Genomic DNA, 23,399 nt, shown 5'->3' on the forward strand with positions numbered 1-23,399 from the left:
ATTTCAATGAAGAGACAGGAGGAGTGTTGGAAATTAATGGAAGAGGTTCCATTGGCACTTTCCAAGGAGGAAAGTCCGAGATTACATTGGCTTCAAGCAAAGAGTTGACTTCACGAATGGATTGATCAATATCAAAAATTTTGAAGTTAAAATTAGCTAAGCAAGTTTCAAGAGGATCTTGACTTAAAATAAATGGGAGAGATTTTTCAACCATTTCATTAATGATGCCAAGAGAGAAACACTCATATTCCCCTTGAGGATGTTGAGAAGCACTGAAGGTGTTAAGCTTCACCTTCATATTTCCAAAAGAAATATCCATCACCCCGATTTGGCAATTAATTGAAGTGTTAGCCGTAGTTAAGAAAGGCCGACCAAGGATTACAGGAATATGTTTTATTGGATTATGGATTGGTTCAGTATCTAGAACCGCAAAGTCTACCAAGAAGTAGAAATTATCCACCTTGATGAGTACATCTTCAATGATACCATGAGGTTGCTTTACAAATCTATCCGCAAGTTATAAGACAACCGAAGTGGATTTGAGTTCTCCTAAGCCAAGTTGCAAGTATAATGAGTAAGGAATCAAATTTACACTTGATCCTAAGTCAAAGAGGACCTTTTCTATCTCATTGTCTCCAATGACACATGAGATTATCGGGGCACCCGGATCCTTAAACTTTGGAGGTGTATTATGCTGAATGATAGCACTTACTTGCTCAGTTAACCTCACCTTCTTTGGAATATTGCTCTTAGAAATGCGTTTTTGAGTACACAAATCTTTAAGAAATTTTGCATAAGGTGGAATTTGCTTATTGGCATCAAGGAGAGAAATGTTGATCTTTAATTGCTTAAAGACTTCAAACATGTTCTGAATTTTATCGCCCTTTTTCCCAAAATGTGTGGACTCTATGAGGCGTTGAGGAAAAGAAACCTTAGGCTCATAAGATGTCTCAACATTTTGGATTGACGAATTTGGAATTTCTTGACTATCTTTCAGATTTTTGAATGAAGAAATTGAATCCTTGGGAGCAAGAGTTTCAACTTTTTCATTAACCTTGTTGTCCACAACTCTTCCACTCCAAAGTGTGGTGATTGCTTGACCTTGCTCAAGATTTGATCCACTCGGAGGAGTGATCTCATCAATCATATATTGCCCTTTCGGGTTCACCACAGGTTGAGCTACAAGTTTTGTGTCCTTCTTGTGAAGCTAATTTATTGAATTAGCCAATTATCCCAGTTGAGTTTCAATATTTGCTATTGATTGAGAATGAGTACTAACCAATTGCACAGTTGATTCCATACCACTAATGGCAACCATTATCTGCTTGTTTGAATTTACTAGCTCATCCAATTGGGACTGTTACGAAGGAACCTGATTCTGATTGGAAAAACTTGCATTATAAGAGGAGGATGATAGCTTAAAGAAACTTGAAATGGCCTGTTCATGGACTGAGAATTAGATTGATTTGATTGCCCATGACCTTGGAATGATGAATTTTGTGGGGCTTGTTGCCTCCACGAGAAATTTGGATGATCTCTCCAACCCGGATTGTATGTATTGGAATAAGGATTATTTCCAGGGCGAGAGAACATGGCATTAACCAGTTCTGGCATACCTTCAAAAAATTGCTCCGATGTAGGGCAATCTTCTGCATTATGAAAAGTACTTATTCAATGTGCACACACAACACTTGATGAAGAATTCTGAGAAGATGAGAGATGTGGTGCCACAAGCTAAAAACTTTGTAGGCTATGGCATCCACTTCAGAAGATTCTTCCCTAAGAGTCCGTGGTTGACACAGATTTGAGGGTTTAACCACATTAGATGTAAAAGCTCTACGAGAACTATGTTTCATAGAATTTTCACTTATGTTCTCAAGTAGAGTCCATGCATCATTTGGATTTTTGGACATAAACATGCCCCCTCACGAAGAATCAATTAATTGTCTATGTGGTTCTGTCAAACCATTATATAAGGCTAGCACCAATTGACACCTTAGAATTTGGTGGTGCGGACACTTCCTCAGAAAATCTTGAAGTCTTTCCCATGTCTCATAGAATATTTCCCTATCAATTTGGGAAAAACTAATAATGGAACGACACATTTGATTGGTCTTACTAACAAGATAGCACTTTTTAAGAAATTTTTGTTGCAATTAGACCCAAGAAGTGATAGAATTAGCAACAAGAGAGTTCGACCAATATTTTGCTCTATCTTTTAAAGAGAATGGGAAGAGAAGCATATGAAGTGCATCTTGGGGGAAATCCCTCATCTTGAAGGTGGAGTCGATTTCCAAAAACTCATCAAGATGTTTATCAGGGTCCACATTATCAAACCCATGATATGTTGGAAGCATTTGAATTGTGGTAGATTTGATCTTATAATGATGAGCCTCAACATTGGGCACGACAATGCATGATGGAGATATGTATGTAGAGGGTACAAAATGGTCTCTAAGAGTCATTGGTGCTAAATTTTCAATTTCAGCATTAAGATTTCCGAGATTATCATGTTCATTAGCCATTTTATCTATTTCAATTTCAAGTTCTCTTAGAATTTCAGGTATCCCTAAGGTTCCTTCTTTGCTGCCTAAAAGTTCTTTCAAGTAAAGCAATATCAAGTGGTTCCTCAAGATGTGGTAAAGATGATGATCTACGACCTACCATCAACTATCAAACACAACAATCACAACAACCCTTCACCAATACATCCACATACATTGATCCCTTTCTCCTCAATTCAACAATAATGAAAACAAATTAAATTGGCCATGACAAGGACCTATGCTTTAAATAAAACAAGAAATTTGCAATAGCCTCGACAAGGGCCAAACAAAGAAATAAATAGGAACTTCAAAAACTCACCCAAAGTCCTTAAAACTTCAAATTTCGCAATTAAATCTCGTGGAAAGTCTTTAGTCCCTAGCAACACAAAAACATCAAAAACATGAAAATATATATACAATCAAACAATGAAGCAATTTTTAAATTCTGATTACAAAACCATATGCAATCCCCGGCAACGGCACCAAAAGGTTGATGCGCACAAATGTGTACCACTTAAAAATACCACTTATAACAATAACACATTCATCATTGCAGATTAATGCTATAGTAGGGGGTTGTCAAACCACAAGGATTGCTAGTTTATGGCAAACAGAATTATAAAACCACTTCCTCAATTTGATAATAGAGATGAAAAATCGATTGGTTTGTCACTTAACCTACGAATTTAACTTTCATAAAACAGTAAATAATGTGATAGAATGGATTGAACTTATAAAGAGAAGGCTAAGGAATTGACTTCACCTCAACCTCATAAACATGTTAAACTTGTACTCAACTTGGGGATTGACAATTATATATATAAAATGATGTGTAGAAGCATAAAACTACCACAACATCGTCAAGAAGATCATACATTAAGGACTAAGCATAACCCATCTTTGGTTAGCGTGGTTTATGCACCTAAACTAGATTGTGGTATGAACCATTTTCCCTAGGCATGGCCTATTAATGTCCTTTAATAGTATGTTGTAGCACATGAAATCAATTAAAAATCATAGATTATCTTCAGTTGGTATAGACCATCTATCTAACTACATTAATCTAAGGGTGTAGCATGGTCCATCTTCCTTAGGTATAACCTATATAAATGCTTAATTTTATGCCAATATAACCATTCTACAAATTCTTTCCCATTGTCACCATAGGAAATCAAGTGTAATATTTGTATCAATATAATTTCTAAGACAAGATAACAAATCAACACAAATATATATTCATATGATAAACACATGCATCAATTCAATGTAAAGTACATCAAGTCGATGTAAATACTTCTAATTTATGAAACTGAATATTTACAATAAAAATCCCCAAATTAAAATATAAATCAAAACATGTTTACTTGGTCTAGGTTACATTAACTCCCTAGAAAAGGGATTTAGCATCTCATAAATATGGCAGCAACCTCCAGGATTGAAGAAGAGAATCGAATCTCCTCTCTCACCATTGTTGCAAGCTTAACCTCTAAGAACCCTAAAAATCCTCCCTCTCTCTGTATCTTTTCCAAAACCAAAACTGAGACTCCTCTCCTTTAGCCTTTCCCCCTCTTTTATCCTTACGTGAGTTCAAAATACAAAATCCCCATTTAAAATTTGAATCCCCACTCTAGATAGAACAAAATCGGACTTAAATAAATGGGGGCCCATAGTCTCACGTCCGGACGTGAAGACTAGCGTCCGAACGCGAGGCCCTGATGATGTGGCGTCCAGACGCCACAGCTTGTGTCCGGATGCGAGCTGCTGGAAGGTGGTGTCCGGACGCCAGTTCTTGCGTCCAGACGCCAGGCATGCTACTCTGGCACAAAATTCTCTCTTTAGCTCCAGTTACATCCATCGCATCTTCATGTCATTTCTCTTTGATGATCACTTGAAATGTAAGACCGATATAACTTGTGCTTCAAAACCCTTTAAAACCTTATTCTTATTCTTTTTTAGCAATAAGAACTGCAAAAACATAAAAACCCAAAAATGTAGTTAATCTATATAAACAGATCAAATAATGGGCTTAACTAATGCAATTAAGGGCGCTTAAATATGCAATATTTGGCGCTTATCATAAAGCAGGACAGGGACAGGGACAGCATGTGCAGCAGGGACAGAGGGCACTAGTACCTTTACCCGCTCCACAGGTTCCACGGATTCAGGGACAAACATATCCAGCTTTACCAGCACCATCACAGCCTCAAGGACAGGCACCGCAGCAGTTGCATTATTGTAGGGTGTACAACCCCATGCCACAGGCTGTTCAGGCACCTCAGGCTGTTCAGGGTATGTTTCCTATTCATGCTACATAGGGTCGTGTTTTATTTGATACGGGTGCTACACATTCATTCGTGTCTAAATCTTTTGTTGTATTATCTAGGATGACGACGCGAGTATGCGATAGACCTCATGGTATTTCTACACCTTTAGGCAATACTGCCATTTTATATGAGAGTGATGGGCTTGTGACACTAGATATTGGTAGACTCATATTTCTAGCCAATCTATTGGTCTTAGACATACACACTTATGATGTGATACTTGGCATGGATTGGTTATCTCACCACCATGCCTAAGTTAATTGTTATGATAGGTCTATTGTTTTAACCATACCTGGTCAGGATACATACGTTGTCGCTATACCACGTTCTAACGGGGTTGCTAGCACTTATTTTGTTATATGTGGATGAGGAAACGAATGAGGAGATTATAGTGTCATTAGATAGCATACCAATTGTACAGGAATTTTTGAATTTTTTTCAGGAGATTCTAGGGTTGCCACCTAGTCAAGAGATAGACTTTGTGATTGACTTAGCTCCAGGTACTACGCCTATTGCTAAAGCACCATACAGGATGGCACCAGTGGAGATGCAAGAGCTGAGGGATCAGATTTAGTAATTACTCAACCAAGGTTTTATTCGTAGGAGTACTTCACCTTGGGATGCACCAGTTTTGTTTGTGAAGAGGAAGGATGGTTCACTTCGCCTGTGTATAGATTATAGGGAGTTGAACAAGGTTACTATTCGTAATAAGTACCCTTTACCCAGGATTAATGATCTTTTTTATCAATTAAAGGGAGCTACATACTTTTCTAAAATTGATCTGCATTCTGGATATCATCAACTTCGGGTTTGGGAGCAAGATGTTCCTAGGATAGCGTTTCTCACTAGATCTAGTTCTTATAAGTTTCATGTCATGCCTTTTGGATTGACTAATGCACTAGTAGTCTTCATGGATTTAATGAATAGAGTCTTCAGGGCTTACTTAGATCAATTTGTCATCGTCTTCATAGATGATATTTTGATTTATTCAAAGTCGGAGGATGATTATGCTAGACATCTTCGCATAGTGTTGCGGACGCTTCGTAAACACCAGTTATATGCCAAGTTCGAGAAGTGTAAATTTTGGCAGTGGGAAGTGAAGCTTCTGGGTCACGTAGTGTTAGAAAGGAGAATAGTGGTAGATCCAGCCAAGGTTTCAGCAATGGTAGAGTGGGGACAGTGTCGTGACCCGAGTTTTTCAACCCGATACGTCAGCGATGACCCGAATGTTAACCCGGTAACGGATCCGAAATGCAGAGGCAAAAGATAAACCAAGGTCTCTAGAGATAGAAGTCACCCCTAAAACACCAATGTGACCTTCCATGAGGTCACGGAACTTAAAGAGAGCAAAAGAGCAAACGAGAGTTAAAACGGGCAAAATTCGACAATAAAGGGCAAAAATGGTCAATTCCCAATCAAGAGGAGAAATTTGACTCCAAGCAAGTCAAATGAGGTCCACACAACCTATACTAATCATTTCACAACATTCCAAGAGGCTCTATGAACTTTGGACAAGAATCCCACAAAACGCCCTTTCTTGGTTCGAACTAAATCCCAACACTACTTCACTAAAACTTAAATAACTCCCACTGTGATTTGAATCTGAGAATGGAATTGATATTATTGGAAAGCTGACTCAAAATCCATGAATTTAGGCTTAAGAATCAACCCATTTGGGTTAGAAATGAAGGAGATATGACCGTTTGAAGTCAGAATAATAGTGCTGAAACAAAACTGAAGATGCTGGGGTATAAGGGCTATTTCAGTCGACCGAAATAGAGTTTTGGTTGACCAAAACTCACAGAAACTTTACTAAAGTTTTATTTTTAAGGTGTGGTTGATTCGGTGACCGATTTGGGCCATCGGTCGACCGAAATAGGCCATCGGTCGACCGAAATGGTCCTGAACAATGCAAAAGCCTACTGGAATTGATGATTTACTGTACTATGACATTTCTAAAAGCCACCGGTCGACCGAAACACTATGAAAAGCTGCTAAAGGACCTACTATGAACAAGAATTGTTGAGGCTTCACCCAAGCCTCAAACCCCAACATGAATTTGGTCCAAAAACAAGATTTTAAGCTATACAAGCATACCAACAAGTATACTTTGAGTGTTGAAGTGTGTTACAATGGCCCGAGGCCTCATTACGTTTTATTTACAAGATTTTACATGCCAAACCTCAAAGTTAGGAAGATTACATCCCAAAGACAAGAATTAGAATCTAAATGCATACACTTAAACTTTAAGGATTATGGTCTTTGGCCTCATGTCATACATATCAAATAGGTTCCAAATAATGTATCTAAGTACACCTTACATATCATAAAACAAAAATGGCATAATTGAACCTAATTAAGCATTACATCTTTATGAGCAAAACTCAAGCATGCTGACACTTGCATGTGAACAAGAATACTTTAAAAGAAGCTTCAAATCTCTAAATCACCCAAGGCAAGTGCAAATTTCCAAATCTTGAATCTTGTACCTTAACAAAACCCCCAGTAACTTCAGGGTTAGTAAACAAGTTTACTCGTAGAGAATGAGCATGCATCGACTCGATTTCTTAAAGATTTTTACATTAACACGAAACAATTCAAAAGGGTCATGCCACCTAACGTCTATGTCAAAGGTCATACTCAGGGAGCATCCTAAGCTACCTTAGATCATTTCTAGCATAATTCATATCCTTCATGTAACTTCAACCACATAAGCAATAAAATATAGATTCTCAAAGTTATCAACTTGAAATCTAAAATATGAAAATGACAAAAGTGGGTCATGCCACCTAACGTCTATATTCCAAATGAATCTATAGGATCATTCCTAAGCTACATTTGAACATTTAGAGCATAATGTACTTAACAACATCAAGATTACAATGATTTATCAAAAATCATAAAACGTAAATGTACTTAACAACATTAAAAGCATACGATGATTCATTCAAAATCATAATGCATAGATGTACTTAACAACATCAAAATTTTACAATGATTCATTAAAATCATAAAGCATAGATGTGCTTAACAACATCAAAATCGCCAATAACCAAAACCACAAGTCACAATTAAACATGATTGTCAACTTGGAATTGAATGCGAAATCAAATAGTGGAAGACTTGGACATCAAATCTTGGATAAAGCCAAGCCCTAACAGTTATTCCGGGCATTAACCCGTTAGAAATACCACCCTAAGTGCGCACTATAAATGGGGAGAACTCATACCTCCCGCACTAGAGCCAAACTCTAGCCATGCCACTTGTAACAACAATGTCCCAAGACCCAAAATAAATCAAATAAGTTCACAACTTATAAATAATTTATATAATGCATGAAATCACCTTCCATGCACAAGTAGGTTAAAACCACACAATCCATGCCTTAAAGTTTAAATTCTAAAATGGCATATATAATGTCAATTACAACGTGTGCAATTCATTACATAAGGCAACAATATATTCCATAAAGAAAACATGTTCTCATGAATATAAATATAACAACAATGTTATCCAATGCTCAAAACACAACTAACTGAATACACAATAAGTGCAAGTCCATGATTTGAATATAGAAACAACTTCTAAAACACAAATAGATCTATAGAGCCATTAGATAGAATTTAATTAAATAAAATAATTAAATTCTCTAGATTTTAAATTTATTCCAAATGTCCTCATTTTAATATATGTTAAACAACATATCATGGTCATTACATAAATCAAATCAAAAGTACAAAATGAGCAAGATATCATCAAATCGAATTTAATTAATTTAAATCAATTAAATCTCTAGATTTCAAAAGTTGTTCAAATGATCTCAAATTAATATATATCAAGCACTAGGTCATGGTCATACCATATATCAAGTCTAAAATGGAATACAAGCGAAACACAATTAACTAGAATTTAAATCAAATTAAATTCATTAAATCTCTAGATTTGAAAACTCATTTAAATCATTCCAATTTAATATATAACTAAGATCAAGTCATGGCCATGCCATATATCAAGTCTAAAATGAGTTATATGCAAGCTAAGATACATCATTAATTTCTTAAATTAATAAAAGACATGCATACAACTTATATTTCATACAAAAGCAAGTAAAACACTTGGAAAAATAAACTATAACACCCCCTACCTCAATAGAGAATTAAATCTCTATAATCCCAAGCAACCAAGTTCAAAAATGGAAAACAAAACATGGGTTTTGAAGAGGAGAGTGAGATGAAACTTTTGTCTCCCAAGGTTTTAAGTCTAAGGTGAGTGGAAGGAGGCCAAAAATGAAGTCAAAGCTATTAACCAAGCTTTTCTCCAATGGTGGCTATGTTAGGGTTTTGAGAGGAAGTAAAATAAAAAGGTGAAGATGAAGATGAAAATAGTGAGTGGAGGATCTAGTATTCCTCCACTCACTATGTGTTCTTACACTACCTCTCACACACACACTAATACAAGACTTATTTTGGTGCCTACACTTGTCACAAATCGATGGCTCCTTCCTAGGCTTAATCTTAAGCCTACACTTGTCAACCATCTAAGCCAACAAGTGCTCCATTCCTAGGCCAACAAGTGGGTGAATCTCCACCCTCCAAATGTCAATAGATTATGCTTTCAAGTCTCCCCACCCAAATGCCAACAAGTGGCTCCATGTGACACTTGGCACATTTTTCAAAAATTACAAAAAAGGGCCTTTTTTCAAAATATCTTACAAATTTAATTACAAAAGGTCCCTAAAACGAAAAATAATTATTTTTTATAATTACACTAAAACCCCATAAATTAAGAACAATTACAATAAAGTATGCATCCATGCCCTTTATGAAACAAGTAAGCAACTAGCATGCTTTTCTACGAAAGTAAGAATACCAATATCATGGAAATCAAATATCATGAATGCATGTAGAACCAGAATCAAATCCGAGCACAAGAAGTGAGGTTATGTAAGAAAAAACGATAAACGGGAAAAAAAAAAAAAAAAAAAAAAAGGCAAAAAGTAAATAGTGTCGAAAAAATAAAAAACGTGGAATTGACGCGGTCCTCAAAGGAAGTTGTCAATCCAAGGAAAAGAGTCTCAGAAACAATTCTAGAGCACTCGAGATGACACTAAGTGATGAGAAACTGAACTCAGAAAGGAAAAGATCAACGGAAAAAAAATATTCGTGAAAATCTGAGAAAAAGAAAAGGAAGAAAAACGACTGGGTCATTACAGATAGCCTACATCACCTACCGAGATTCGGAGTTTCCTCGGAATGGTAGGATATTATCGTAAGTTCATTCAGGGGTTTTCGAAGATAGCGGGACCACTCACTCACTTAACTAAGAAGGGTGTATAGTTCGTATGGGATGAACACTGTCAAAAAGCTTTTAATGAGCTAAAGAGCAAGTTAACTTCTGCACCGGTTCTGTCTACTCCACATAGTGGGATAGAGTATTTTATCTACGCAGATGCTTCTTTGCAAGGTCTTGGGTGTGTTTTGATGTAGGAGGAACGACCAATTTCTTATGGATCTCGTAAGCTTAAGCCTCATGAGCTTAATTATCCAACACATGATTTGGAGTTGACAGTTGTGGTCTTTACCTTACGCATTTAGAGGCATTATCTATTGGGAGAGTCCTTTAGATTATTTAGTGATCACAAGAGTCTACAGCATTTGTTCACTCAGCGGGAGCAGAATATGAGACAACGCCGATGGTTAGAGTTTGTTAAAGACTATCATTTCTCTATACAGTACCATCCAGGGAAAGTGAATGTGGCGGCTGATGCACTCAGTCATCGACCCTATGCGACTCTTTCTACTTTATTCACCACTGAGTGGAATGCTTTGAAGTCAGTTGATGATTTGTCTGATGCTTTTATGGCTTGCATGGTAGTTACACCTTCTATCATTTACAAGGTCTTGAAAGCACAACTCACGGATCAGCAGTGCATTGACAAAGTTGCAGAGATAACTTCTGGGGAGGTTCTATTTTACTATGTTGGGATTGATGGAGGTTTACGATACAAAGGGCATTTGGTAGTACCTTCTACTGACGATTTGAGGAAGAATGTGATGACTGAGACTCATCACTCTAAGTTTTCTGTTCATCCAGGAGGAGACAAAATGTATTAGGATATGAAGCGGCAGTTTTGGTGGGCAAGTATGAAGAAAGACATTGCTATTTTTGTCTTTCAGTGTAGTACTTGTCAGATAGTCAAGATTGATCATCAGACGCCACCAGGATCTCTACAGCCACTACCTATACCAGAGTGGAAGCGGGAGACCATTTATATGGATTTTGTGAAGGGATTACCTAATTCGTTCAAGGATCACAATTCCATTTGGGTTATCGTTGATAGGTTAACTAAATCAGCTCATTTCTTGCCTATTCACACTGATTTCACTTCGGAACAATTGATGCGACTTTACATAACAGAGATTATAAAGTTACATAGCATTCCGTTATCTATTAAGGTCAGAAAATTTTCCAAACACGGAAACCAACTCGGGCCACACGAAAACCTCCAATAGTCCCATAGCTACAAATTCGAGAAATTATTAAATGGTTCTGTTCGAGAAAACCATCTAATCATAAAATTTGGTAATCTATTAATACACTCTTATGGGGTTATTTTTTTTCAATCCGAAAGTTTATATTTAACTGGTCCACCAAGTGTTAATGAACCAGGACCATCTAATAATTTCTCCACAAATCCGAAATAAGTGAAACAATCCCTACATGAATCTCGAAATTTTATGACACGTATCTCCACATACATACAAATATAAAATACATGAAATATGAAAAATGCAGAAAAAAAATTAAATTAAATTAAATTAAATTGAACGCGAATATCAAAAATTTATGACACATATCTCCACACACATACAAATATAAAATACACGCCAGGGATTCAAGCTTTGTGTCAGGATTTTGGAAGACTTTTTAGCAGGCCTTGGGTACAGAATTGCATCTTAGTACTGCTTATCATCCTCAGACTGATGGACAAACCGAGAAAGTTAATCAGATCATGGAGGATATGCTTCGTTCTTGTGTTCTTGACTTCAAGGGCCACTAGGAGAATTATTTGCCACTTGTGAAGTTTGCACATAATAATAGCTTCCAGAAGACTATTGGTATGGCACTGTTTGAGGCATTGTACGACCGACCATGTCCATCTCCTGTTTCTTAGATGGAGGTTGGAGAGAGCAAATTTTTGGGTCCTGAGTTCATTAAGGATACTTCAGAGAAAATCGCTTTCATTCGGGATTGCATGCGCACTGCCTAGAGTAGGCAGAAGAGTTTTGTAAATTGTCGTACTCGTATATTGGATTTTCAGGTTAGGGATCAAGTTCTTCTCAAAGCGTCTCCTATAAAAGGAGTAATGCACTTTGGGAAAAAAAAAAAGGAAGTTGTCACCGCGGTTTGTCAGTTCATTCATGATTACGGATCAAGTTGGAGCTGTAGCTTATCGATCAGTGATCGGTTGGTCAATTAAACATCAACCTTCGCAATAGCACGAATCATTGTAAAATAGGGCTATTGGTCGGGTAAGTCGAACCACTGGGACTGCGCTAGTCTTAAGGCAACCTAAGTATCTAGAGTTATTTAAGAATGATAAGGTGTAATAAGGAGTTGTTGATTGGTTTGTCACTAAGCTAGTAATTGAAGTGTGCATAAAACAAGAATGCTAGTAAATGTAAAGGAAGGAGATCTAGGTAGAGAGGGCTAGGGAAGTGAATCCACTACCTATCCATAAGCATGTTAATACATGATTTATTTGGGGAATAATATATACATAAAACCATGAAATGCAACAACATAAAATTGCTACATTACCTTCAAGAATTTTTATGAAATCAATAGGAAAGAATAACTTATCAAAGTATTGCATGTTTTGGTTACCTAAACTAGGTTGCAACCTTAGACATACTCACTAAGCATAGAGTTATCAAGCCTTTAATCACATAGTAGAAGCACATGACATTAGGAATCAAGAATAATCTATCAAAAGAGAACCCTAAGCTATAGACTATCAAATTTCCCAAGCATCATGCCAATAAAAACATTTCCATAAACTCATCTTCATTGTCACTATGAAAATGGAAGCAAAATAATCATAAGAGGAGACAATCTTAAGACAAGATCTTAAACTCAAAATGATCATTAATAGACATTGAAGCTCTTCACATCAAATAAAGCTCTAGTTCATGGAAAGGTCATATATATACATTACATCCCCAAATGTAAATCAAAAACAAGACATGCTTACAAGAAGGAGTTTCATCACCTCCCTAGAAGGGAGTTAGTTACCCATTGATGCACTAGAGGAAGGAGGAAGCAAAGCCTTGACCTCCATTTTCGAGCTCCCCTCTTCTAGCTCCAAGAACACACCTTTCTTGCTCTCTTCTCTCTCTTCTAATCTTGTAAAATGAAGCTCCCTCATATTGTGTGGCTTCCCTCTCTTATCTTCTAGAGATAAGGCTCTAGAAACCCCCACCAACCAACATCTCCAACCAACCATTAAAGAGGGAAATTAGAATTGAGGAACCCAAGATGCAAGTGGCTGAAAATGGGCCATTTCCGGATGCAATTCTGCCCTAAGTTCGAGCACTCAAAATAAGGGCTCGAGCACTCGAAATTGGAGCAGAATGCTCCATTCTTGCCTTGCTCTGCCCAGACCTACTTCGGTTAAACAGCCATAACTTTGCGCTCCGAACTCCGAATGATGAACCGTTTGAAGATTTAGAAAGCTAATTCAGAGCTCTAAATATTTTATGTTTTGGTGGAGATCCAATTCTCAAGGATGGTTGGTCGAAAATGAAGATCAAGGCAGAATTTCATTGCTGCCAGGCAGTTCTGCGCACCTCTGGTAACAAGGCCATAACTCTCTGCTCCAAGCTCCAAATGACAAACCATTTGAAGATTTGGAAAGCTGATTCAGAGCTCTAAATCTTTCATGTTATGAGGGAAGTCCAGTTCTCGAGTTTGGAAGGTCAAAATGGCGAGCAAATTCCAGGTTCTACTGCTGCCAGAATTTAGCATTGGCACCTTTTGTTGCTCAAGATTCCACAAGGCCTTATTCTTGTTCCATTTTGGCCAATGAACCTGAAAATGCATAAAAACATAGAAATGAAGATAATCTACATAAATTAACATACAACGGACTTTACTAATGCAATTTAGGGCGCTTGAATATATAATATTCGGCGCTTATCACACCCCCAAACTTACATTTTGCTAGTCCCTTAGCAAAACTACAATGAATACTTCATTGAAAAGACAACCATGGGCATGCTACTACAAAAATATCATCCATGGTAAAATGAGATAGATACATAGCTCAAATACAACTTGAAACAGACAAAAACTGGAGATGGGGTCATTGGGAAAACTACCTTGCATATATGAAGCATTGATACAAAAATTGGCTAAATACATTTCCACATACATGCATCAACATCAAAGTCTATATAAATAACTCAATTATAATCTTTTGAATGGAAATCAACTCTAGCTTCAGTGAAATTGAATTGGATTCTCAACATGCGGCTTTTACTTTCTTTTCCAATTCCAAAGCACAAGTTTTCAAATCATTGAATTCCCCTTTAAATGAGGTCCCTAAGGCATGATTTTATTTACAAGACAACTTTTATTGCTTGTTGACAATTTATTGTAACTCATAAGCGAAACATAGAATGGTTGTGCAATGCTGAAGTCCCTTAAGCTTTCTAACCAACCTATGTAGCAAGCGTTAGGCCAACAACTCCCAAACCAGATGGCTTTAGGGTGTTAAGTGTAGAGACACTCCATAGGGCTTAATAGCTCAAGTTGGAAAGGCTACGAACTCCAACGAACCATGTTTATTACCAGTTTATTTTTTTGAATGACCGTGCAATGTTTAAGTCCCTTAAGCTTTCTAACCAACCCCTGTAGCAAGCGTTAGGCCAACAACTCCCAAACCAGACGGTTTTAGGGTGCTAAGTGTAGAGACACTCCTAGGGCTTAATAACTCGAGTTGGAAAGGCTACGAACGTCAACTGATCATTATTTTCTTTCTTTCTAAGTTTTTTTTTTTTTTTTTTTTTTTTTTTTTTTTTTTTTTTTTTTTTAGATTCATGCCAAAAGTATTCATCCATTAGGTTCATCAAATCAGATTAACTAGGGCAAGGTCAAGGTCAATCAAGTTGCATGCCTCACAGTTAAGTTTCCAATGTGCATCTGTGCATTGTGAAGCTTAAAAGAGTGTCAAATCCAGCGAGAATTTAATTGAGACATTTATACAGACTAATTTGAATCTACATGATCATTTCAACTCAAATTTTCTTTATTTTCAAAAATATCAGCTGCTTCTATACACAAAGTTTTAAACATATGCTTTCATCTCCAACAGGTTTCAAATTCCATTATCATTGCTTAGCAAAAATGTAAAACCAAAAATACATAAATGCACCCCCAAACTTGAATGTCACATTGTCCTCAATGTGAGAAGACAAGTAAATCAAAATAAGCGCAAAGAGGGTAAAAGAACAATAATACCAAGTGGAGTGACGACGACGTAGATGTTCAGCCATGTGAGTGCGCAACGGCGTCCCCCAAACTTGGACATGAAGACCTATCAAGACAGAACTAATGTACACAGGTGAAAGCATAGGTCTCTTAAGAAAAAAAAATCAAAACAGAAATGAAAACACTAAGACGAATGTGATTGCAAGGTAAAAATCCATACAAAATACAAATTGGCACACATGAGTCATAAGTGTAAAATGGAAAACAAAACAATGCCAAAAGCCGTGCATTTAGAGAGATAAAGTTGGCTTAGGCAATTCGTCAAACACGTGGTGTGCAAGACAAAAAGGAAGAGGGCCAAAGGTTGATTAGAGATGAGAAAATCCAAAAATTTGGCCCTGCAAATGCAATACACAACTCCCAAACAATCACAAATCCTTCCCACAAGCAATCCCATCCTCCATTGATCAAAAATTAAAAGAAAAAGAGGGTTAGACACTTACCCAACAATGGAGAACCAAAGGCCCTGTGTGCGTGGGATAAATGGTGGGGATGGGTGGGAGGTTGATGATGGTGCTTGGGTTAGAGGAGAGTGGGGAAAAAGGTGGAGGAGGTGAAGGTGGGTTTGCATGGGGTGGTGAGGTTGAGGGTGGTTGGGTTGTGAAGTTGGAGTTGGTTGTGAGGTGCATGCAAGTTGCATGAAAGTGCCGAGAGAGAGAGATGGTTTTGGGCAGGCATGAGGTTGAGGGAATGGTGTTGGTTGGTTGATGAAGGGAAGTTGGCTGGAGCTGGGAATGGGTTGCATGGTTTGAAGAGATAGAAGTGAGATTGGGTTTGGTGGTAGCCGAGAGTTAAAGAGTGGATGAGGAAGAGAGATGAAGAATGATGGATAGAGGAAGGGGGTTGCTGCTGGGGTTGTTTTTCGAGCACTCTAAGCATTGAAGTAGAGTGTTTGAAGATAGGACAGTAGGCTCGGGGTTGAGTGAGGAGAGAGTGGGGTGTAATTCGAGCACTCGACATGGGGTCTTCGAGTGCTCGAATTAGAAGCAGTAGCCGCGGAACTGAGGTAGGCAACTGCAAGCACTCGAAGCTTGGTCTTCGAGTGCTCGAAATTAGGACAGTGGTGCAAGCAAGATTGGAGGCAGCAGCGAGCACTCGACAGGGAAGGTAGATTGCTCGAAATCACAGTAGTAGCCTCAGGATGTTTGGTTTCGAGCACTCAACTGGACATCTTCATTGTGGGTTGACAATGGGCACTAGTGCATGCATTGGATGCATTTTCATGCATGGTGTGCTAGCAGTATTCTTATGCATTGCATGAATGCATGCTATGGAATCATTAAACTGGACTGCAACATTGAGATGGAAATTGTAAACCTCGCATGGCATTAGAAAGTGGCAACTTCATTCCCATTAAGGTATGCATTTTGAAAATGTGGCAACATTTTTCCATGAATGCAACCTTCCCATGCATGGAAAAAATTTTGAAAAATTTTGCATGTCATTCCATGTAATGCATGGGGAAAGTTTTAAACTTTGCATACGGCAACCTAAATTCAAGCTATGCATAGAAAAATTTTGAAGCTTTGCATGGCATTCCCTTGCATAGAAGAAATTTTTGAACTTTTGCATCGCAACATCATTCCAATTTTAATGTAGGGAAAATTTTTGAAGCCTTGCAAGAGAATTCCAATCCAATGCATGGATGGAAAATTTTTGAAACTTAGCACTTTATCTCTAAAGCATGGAAAAAATTTTAAAATTTGCAAATTCAGTCCATTCCACTGCATGGATGGAAAATTTTTGGAAAAATTGTCAAATTGCTCAACATTTCTAATGCCTAGATGAAAAATTTTCAAACTTTGCATTTCATCTCCAATGCATGGAAAATTTTGGGGAACCATGATCCAACAATGCGTTGAAAATGAGAGGTTGTGCACATGAGTTTCATGCCAAAGATCATATGAACTTGCTCGAAAGCGATGGAAATTTTCGGGAATGAAAATTAGAGCTGAGAAGGTCTAAGAGGCCAGTCTAAAATTGCGGAACGCAACTGAAGACCATTTCAGAAAAATCAAATTTTTGGCTTTTCTAAACCATTTCCTAGAAAATTTCAAGGCACGAGCAATTTGAGAAGGTAGGGAAGCTTGGAACATCGAAAGAATTTCTTCCCTTGCTTTGCTAAATTTAATGTCGATAGCTAGACGAACCAGGATCAGGATCCATTGGAGAGATGGATCCTTAACGCTCCGTATGCAACTTGCCTCCTTCATATGGTCTCAAACTTGGATCAATGAATGGTGAGGGATATTGATCCTTCCGAAGAGAAACAAGTTTGGCCTTAGAGGATTTGAGCATCGCTTTTAATCTCACTTCTTTTATTTTCAGATTTAAGCAAAGGTGTTGCTTGTTCGAGATTATGGAGGCTCATTGAATGTCATTGTTTTGACTAACAATGGTAGGATCATGACCTTCCATATTTGCAATCTCCAAGTCATATACCTCATTGTACTCAAATGGTTTGTTCACAGGTTGAGTATCATGGACAATGATTCTAGATTGGGCTGGAATGATTGGAAGAATTTTCAGCAACTTGTCAACATTCTCCTTACCTTTGTCCGGTGGTTCACCCTCAAAATGTTGAGGTAACTCCGGTGAAGAAATGGAAGGAGATGGACAATCCCACGATAGAGATGGATTTGGTGCTTCCCATAAAGGAGAGGAAAATGGTGATGGAATATCAAGCAAGGAGTTGACTTCCCGAATGGATTTGTCCACACCAAAATCCTCAAAATCAAAAGGGACCAAGAAAGCATGTAGGGGATCCTCCGTTGAAGGAGGTGGGATTGGATTTTGAATGTGTTCATCAGCAATAGTGATTTCAAAACACTCATTGTCATCTGAAGGAAGTTGCACAGCATTGAAGATATTGAGCTTAACATTCATATTCCCAAAAGAGATATCCATCAATCCGGATCTACAGTTAATGGAAGCATTAGCTGTAGCTAGAAAAGGACGTCCGAGAATTATGGGAATGTGTTTTCTTGGATCATGGACTGGTTCCGTATCAAGAACCACGAAGTCTACCGGGAAGTAGAATTTGTCCACTTTTATGATCACATCTTCAATAATTCCCCGTGGTTGCTTAATAGATCGATCAGCAAATTGCAACACTATCGGAGTTGGCTTTAGATCTCCCAAACCAAGTTGTAGGTAAACCGAATATGGAATCAAATTCACACTAGCTCCTAAGTCAAGGAGGGCCCTCTCGATTTTGTTATCACCAATGACACAAGAGATTGTGGGGGCACCCGGATCCTTATACTTCGGAGGAGTGCTGTGTTGAATGATCGCACTAACATTTTCGGTTAACCTCACTTTCTTTGGTAAATGACTTCTGGAAGTGCGCTTTTGAGTGCACAAATCCTTAAGGAATTTTGCATAGGGAGGAATTTGCTTGATAGCATCCAAGAGAGGAAGATTGATCTTTACTTGCCTAAAAACCTCCCACATGTCTTGAATTTTGCAATTCTTATTCCCAAAATGTGTCGACTCTTGAAGACGTTGAGGGAACGGAGCTTTTGGCTCATAAGTAGTTTCCACATTTGGGGTGACATGCGTGGGACTTCCGTGAATGGTATTTGGACAAGAAGAACTTGGATTTGGACTTGAAGAGCTTGAATTTGGATTTTTCAACGGAGGGTTTTTCTCACTTGTGTCTCTATCAACCTTGTTGTCAACCACTCTACCACTCCGAAGGGTGGTGATAGCTTGAACTTGTTCATGAGTCGGCCTACTCGGAGGAGGGGTTTCATCAATCACATGCATTCCTCTAGGATTTTCAAATGGTTGAGCGGGAAGCTTACCCTTGTCTTTTTGAAGAAGTTGGTTCACTTGGTTAGCTATTTGTCCCATTTGATTTTCGAGCCTAACTATGGATTGAGTATGGGAGTGAACCATTTGGAGAGTAGGTTGCAAGGATGTCAAGAGATGCTTGTTGGAATCTATGATTTGCTTGTTTAATGATTCCATCATTTGCACATTTAATGATTCCATCATTTGCTTGTTTGCAGCCACTATCTCATCAATTGGATTCACAGGAGGTTGAGTGGAGACATTTGGATTGTATAGAGGTTGGTAGCTTGAAGAGGCTTGGAAAGGCCTACCTTGATATTGAGAAGAGGGCTGATTTTGAGGCCCTTGATTTTGAAGTTGGGAATTTTGTGGGGCTTGTTGCCTCCACGAAAAATTCGGATGGTCTCGCCAACCCGGATTGTAGGTGTTGGAATATGGATTGTTCCCGGGCCGTGAGAACATGGCATTAGCTTGCTCTTGGTTGGGATTGGGAAATTGCTCCGGTGTGGGGCAATCTTCCGAGAGATGAAATGGACTATTACATGAGGCACAAACCGAACTTGCCGAATTTTGAGACAATGAAGGAGGAAGATGTGGTGCCATCAATTGGTAGAATTTATGAGCTATGGCATCCACTTGAGATGATTCCTCCCTTATTGATTTTTGTTGACAAGGATTGGTGTTCTTTGGAGTGGTTGAGGTCGGAGCCCTACGAGAATTGTGTTGAAGTGAATTTTCACTCAAATTCTCAAGTAAGGTCCAAGCCTCATCCGCATTCTTGGACATGAACATCCCACCACAAGAAGAGTCAACCATAAATCTATGGGTGTCGGTTAAACCGGCATAGAAAGCTTGCACTAATTGCCATTTTGGGATCAAATGATGAGGACATTTTCGAAGAAGATCTTGTAGCCTTTCCCAAGTCTCATGGAGTTGTTCTCCATCAACTTGAGAAAAGCTTAGAATGGAACGCCTCATTTGGTTGGTTTTACTCACCGGATAGTACTTCTTAAGAAATTCTTGTTGCAATTGAGCCCAAGAAGTAATAGAGTTGGGAGCGAGGGAGTTCAACCAATATTTTGCCCTATCCTTTAGGGAGAATGGGAAAAGATGGAGATGAAGTGCATTGTCCGGAAAACCTCTCAACCGGATGGTCGAACAGATTTCAAGGAACTCATCAAGGTGCTTATATGGATCTTCATTATCAAAGCCATGAAATGATGGAAGCATTTGAATGGTACTAGACTTGATCTCATATTGAGCTGCATCGATGTTTGGCATCACTATACAAGAAGGAGAAGCATAGGTGGTAGGAATGAAATGATCTCTAAGAGTCATTGGTTCTACATTAGGAATTTCAGCTCTTTCATTCCCCGGATTTCCTACGTTATCCCCCATTATATTGAATTCAGTTTCGAGGTCCCTTGTAAGAGTGGGTTCCCTAAGGTTCCGTCTAAGAGTTCTTTCAAGAGAATTGATATCAATGGGCGAATCGATTGTGGGTAGAGAGAGTGACCTACGACCGAACATCAACAGCACAGTATATAATCAACAAAGCAATTCATTATCCACAACTCCACATACGATGTTCCCTTTCTCCTCAATTATCAAGACAGAAAATAAATGGCCACGACAAGGACCGATGCTTATACACAGAATTAAAACAATAATATAGCCTCAACAAGGGCTTGCAAATAAATTAACTACTTCTAAACTTAACACATGCACAATATCTTACAATGTGAAACTAAAAGGTCAAGAAACTTACCTGGGGTCCTCTAGACTTACAATTTGCTAGCAATCCCACGGCGAGCTTCGAGTCCCTAGAATCTTACAACACGAAGATGATCAAAACACACAAGGAATATTCACAAGACACAATATTAACAATCAAACTAAAATTAACCCTAGAACCTTGGTCGCTAAACCGTATGCAAGTCCCCGGCAACGGCGCCAAAAATTGATCGGTTGGTCAATTAAACATCAACCTTCGCAATAGCACGAATCATTGTAAAATAGGGCTATTGGTCGGGTAAGTCGAACCACTGGGACTGCGCTAGTCTTAAGGCAACCTAAGTATCTAGAGTTATTTAAGAATGATAAGGTGTAATAAGGAGTTGTTGATTGGTTTGTCACTAAGCTAGTAATTGAAGTGTGCATAAAACAAGAATGCTAGTAAATGTAAAGGAAGGAGATCTAGGTAGAGAGGGCTAGGGAAGTGAATCCACTACCTATCCATAAGCATGTTAATACATGATTTATTTGGGGAATAATATATACATAAAACCATGAAATGCAACAACATAAAATTGCTACATTACCTTCAAGAATTTTTATGAAATCAATAGGAAAGAATAACTTATCAAAGTATTGCATGTTTTGGTTACCTAAACTAGGTTGCAACCTTAGACATACTCACTAAGCATAGAGTTATCAAGCCCTTAATCACATAGTAGAAGCACATGACATTAGGAATCAAGAATAATCTATCAAAAGAGAACCCTAAGCTATAGACTATCAAATTTCCCAAGCATCATGCCAATAAAAACATTTCCATAAACTCATCTTCATTGTCACTATGAAAATGGAAGCAAAATAATCATAAGAGGAGACAATCTTAAGACAAGATCTTAAACTCAAAATGATCATTAATAGACATTGAAGCTCTTCACATCAAATAAAGCTCTAGTTCATGGAAAGGTCATATATATACATTACATCCCCAAATGTAAATCAAAAACAAGACATGCTTACAAGAAGGAGTTTCATCACCTCCCTAGAAGGGAGTTAGTTACCCATTGATGCACTAGAGGAAGGAGGAAGCAAAGCCTTGACCTCCATTTTCGAGCTCCCCTCTTCTAGCTCCAATAACACACCTTTCTTGCTCTCTTCTCTCTCTTCTAATCTTGTAAAATGAAGCTCCCTCATATTGTGTGGCTTCCCTCTCTTATCTTCTAGAGATAAGGCTCTAGAAACCCCCACCAACCAACATCTCCAACCAACCATTAAAGAGGGAAATTAGAATTGAGGAACCCAAGATGCAAGTGGCTGAAAATGGGCCATTTCCGGATGCAATTCTGCCCTAAGTTCGAGCACTCGAAATAAGGGCTCGAGCACTCGAAATTGGAGCAGAATGCTCCATTCTTGCCTTGCTCCGCCCAGACCTACTTCGGTTAAACAGCGATAACTTTGCGCTCCGAACTCTGAATGATGAACCGTTTGAAGATTTAGAAAGCTAATTCAGAGCTCTAAATATTTTATGTTTTGGTGGAGATCCAATTCTCAAGGATGGTTGGTCGAAAATGAAGATCAAGGCAGAATTTCATTGCTGCCAGGCAGTTCTGCGCACCTCTGGTAACAAGGCCATAACTCTCTGCTCCGAGCTCCAAATGACAAACCGTTTGAAGATTTAGAAAGATGATTCAGAGCTCTAAATCTTTCATGTTATGAGGGAAGTCCAGTTCTCGAGTTTGGAAGGTCAAAATGGCGAGCAAATTCCAGGTTCTACTGCTGCCAGAATTTAGCATTGGCACCTTTTGTTGCTCAAGATTCCACAAGGCCTTATTCTTGTTCCATTTTGGCCAATGAACCTGAAAATGCATAAAAACATAGAAATGAAGATAATCTACATAAATTAACATACAACGGACTTTACTAATGCAATTTAGGGCACTTGAATATATAATATTCGGCGCTTATCAATCAGCACTTCCGGATCATTTGGATCGTGTGCATAATGTGTTCCATGTTGCGAAAATTTCTATGAGATGAGGATCGGTATCAGCATATTGATGTTGGTGAGATTGAGTTGCAGCCGGAATCAACATATGTGTAGCCACCGTGTCGTATTGTCGATCGTCAGGATTAGATTCTGCGTAATAAGGTTATAGCTTTGGTGCGTGTTCAGTGGAGTCACCATAATAAGGCTGAGTCTACTTGGGAACTAGAGGATGTCATTCGCTCGTAGTTTCCTGAACTAATGGAAGAAGGTAAGAGCAAATTCCGAGGACGAAATTCATTTTATTAGGAGGGAATAATGTAATACCCCTAATTTTAAAAGAATAATCTCGGTATTTATTTTATGTTTTTATTGCATTTTTATATTCAATTATTTGATTATTTGGTATTTGTTTAATTATTTAATTGTTTAATGGATGATTTGCTTATATGTTTATTTTAATTA

The sequence above is a fragment of the Cornus florida genome, unplaced genomic scaffold, assembly GCF_030987335.1.
Source record: "Cornus florida cultivar Cherokee Brave unplaced genomic scaffold, ASM3098733v1 CherokeeBrave_3.0.0_Hap2_Chr02, whole genome shotgun sequence".
NCBI lineage: Eukaryota > Viridiplantae > Streptophyta > Magnoliopsida > Cornales > Cornaceae > Cornus > Cornus florida.